The sequence below is a fragment of the Culex quinquefasciatus genome, chromosome 2, assembly GCF_015732765.1.
Source record: "Culex quinquefasciatus strain JHB chromosome 2, VPISU_Cqui_1.0_pri_paternal, whole genome shotgun sequence".
NCBI classification, from domain to species: Eukaryota; Metazoa; Arthropoda; class Insecta; order Diptera; family Culicidae; genus Culex; species Culex quinquefasciatus.
This window is the reverse complement of record NC_051862.1, coordinates 111,355,800-111,358,934: the sequence shown is the minus strand read 5'-3', so window position 1 is coordinate 111,358,934 and position 3,135 is coordinate 111,355,800. Positions and strand designations below refer to the sequence as shown.

Below are 3,135 nucleotides of genomic sequence, written 5' to 3'. Positions count from 1 at the left end.
AAACTTCGGTACGAATACCTTATTTTGACTAAGGTACTCAATTTTAAATGTAGGCAACAGAAAATTCCAATAAAGTCATTTCGAACTTCTTGAAACCAGGTATTGATTTTTGAAGCGACGATGCCCACGAAGTAGGTAGCAAAACAAGTGAAAAAAGGGGGCATATGTAGATTGCAGCAAATTTTGATAAAACGTAAATGTTCAAAATGGCATATCTCCGAAAACGCAAAAAATCGCAGGCTGGAAATTTCAGCAGTGTTAGATTATAATCCAATCTTTCAAGTGATCTTAGTTTCATGTTTAGCATCGGTTAGCAAAAAAAGTACTCGATTAACAAACACAAAAAAATATGATTTGTCAAAAAAATGCTCCAGTTATTCGATGAAAACTTCTGTTTTTGGTTTGGAAACAACATTTTATCTATTAATAGTTTCAAAGCTTATCTCATTACCTTTCCAACGATGTATATTTGTCCTAATAAAACATTTAAAATGGCTGAGCTATGTTAAAATTAAACAATCAGCCTTTTTTTCGAAAAACTCTAGTTTTTTACTCCATTTTTTGACTTTCAGCTTGCGTACCTCCGTAATGAACAAACTTAGAGCTTTGAAAATTTGGATTTTTCTTAGTTAGAATGTTTACTTTCGAGAAAAAAATACCAAAAAATATTTGGAGAAGGTCACTTTTTTGAAACTTGGCCACCCAATGTACCATAGTGCGTTGCCAACCACCCTCATCTCAGATGGTCGAACTTTATGAAAAATGGTAGGGTACCATTTCCGATATGGTATTTTTAAGGTTTTCCTACCATTTTTCAAATAGTGGTTACGATCTCTGAAATGGTGAGAAAACCATTTAACACATAGTTTTTTTAAGGTTCTCGTTTATGCGGGTTTACATTTCTTTCAGCTTTTTAGCAGTTTACATGATTTTTTAAATATTTTCTCCACGGCCCGCCACCTCTTCCGGTAAATCAAACATGGCCCGCAGGGCCAAAAGGTTGGGCACCCCTGCCCTAAAGAAATGACTTGAAATTTTGGAAAAGTCAGGATGGCACATTTTGGTATTATTTTGGTAATGAAGTGTTATTTTTTTTAAATCGTTGAAATTTCTCTAAGTCGGGATGACCAAATACTTTGAAAATTGTTAGATTTCGGTGAATTACAATCCAGTTTCATTTTAATAACACTTATTTTTCAATCTCGTTATTTTTCAGAAGCTTCAAGAACTTCAAGCACAGGCCGTTCATCAATGACAAATGCATTTGATGTGGTGAAAAATATCACTAAGAACAACATGGAATCATCAGGTAAGTAGATTTGGCTGTTGTATATGGATCATTTCCGTTTTTTTTTCACTAACTGCAACTGCTGCACTATAAATAGTATTGAAAATATTTTGGTATTACTTATGCAAATACCAGTGACCAAAAGTGCTCTTGGTTGCCCAGTAATAGATGGTAAAATACCATGAAATCATACCAAAATCATGCACGAAGAAAAATATTTTGTAGAATCAGCCTGTACAAGGTTTGATTCAACAAAATTTTTGTTGAATATAACCAACAACGATTTTGCGTGGAAACAAACCTTGATTTTCTCAATTCCACAAAAATCTTATGTTGTTTTGAAAAAGTTGCTTTGACGTTTAGCGTTGATTCAACAAAAATCTTGATTTTCAAATCAACAAAACGTTTTCCTAATTCAAATATGCCTTATTTTTCTGCGTGTGTATGTGGAAGACCACAGGAAACCCAAAATCTGATTTTCCAAGGGCGCAGAAATACCTAAAAATAAACCATGGCAATACCAAGTTTTGGTATTCAAGCAATGTTCAAAAATCCAGAAGACCTCAACTTGGTATTGAAATGGTTTTATTTTGTGGTATTATTTTACCCTTGGAATAACATGGTTTGGTATTGTTGTGCCCTTCCACATACAAGATTTTGGTATGATTTCATGGTATTTTACCATCTATTACTGGGCAACCAAGGGCACATTTTGGTCCCTGTTATTTGTCCAAGTAGTACCAAAATTTGGTATTCCCGTGTTATTTACCCCTGCTCGGGATTTCACAAAATGTAATGTGCCATGAAAAATTACTCAAATAACTATTTAAAACCATTAAAATACCATTTCAGAAATGGGGAAATCCCTAAAATATATACGCAAAAATGAACTTTAAAAAGCATTTGACAAAGTGTCGCTGAAAGAAAAAAAATCAAATAGTGAATATTGCTAACAAGATATAAATGGGTTCACTACCCAAGTAACCATCCAGCATTACTAGAAATCATAAATCAGATGCAAAATAGCATTCACCAGCTAATCAGCTGTAAAACGGCAAAGATTAAAGCAAATCAGCTCTAAAATAACTGCATCGATAACAGCCGTTTTAGAGCTGATTACCAGCTGCCACTAGCAACACTGTTGTAAATTGTCAAAAAACTGGCAACACGTCTGTCGTGTTGACCGAGAGTGAAAGAGTGCGACTGAGAAAGAAAAACAAATAATCATGGTGATGAAAATTTGGATTCGGGTAAATTACTGCTGGAGCCTGTATTTCTTCTAACTTTCGTGAGTATAGCACAAGATTATTACTTAAGAATCATCTATTAATAAACAAATATATTTCAGGATGCATCAAACAATGTATTTGCCCTCCAACGTGGAAAAAAGCGGCCGTTCCGGACCATCAGCAATTGGCAGGTGAATTTTCAATTTCAAGGCTGCAGCTGCTGCAGACTTGACCGGAATTGAACGTTGGAATGCAGACTTGATGGTGCTCCGGCTTCAGGTATAAGTAATTTCGATGAACAAATGATTAAATAAGATCAGTAAAAGTACTTAAGTCAAACTAAGAGTTACGCACGTTTTTCTCCGAAATTAAAAGATTAAATGACTCCAGGCTTTCTAAGGAGACAATTTGAAAGAGGTTTTCAGAAAATGGAACAGTATCTGAAGCTGTTCAATCTCGTCAACAAAACATTTTCCAAACAGGCGTGACGATACGGGCACAGGAACCACCAGTAAACATCGACGAACACTTCCATCATCTGGCATCAAATCCCCAACAAAGCAAAATCAATCAAATAAAATGATTCCCCTACGGTCAGCTGAGCGTCGTTAAAGTTGT

General features: G+C 35.0%; 1 long non-coding RNA gene across 1 annotated transcript; it reads left to right on the top strand.

Moving 5' to 3' along the window:
• Window positions 1–2,442: 2,442 nt before the first annotated feature.
• On the top strand, window positions 2,443–2,860 carry LOC119767589. The gene is made up of 2 exons (XR_005277602.1): window positions 2,443–2,576; window positions 2,637–2,860. It is a non-coding gene; the product is annotated as an uncharacterized LOC119767589 (long non-coding RNA).
• Window positions 2,861–3,135: the final 275 nt, after the last annotated feature.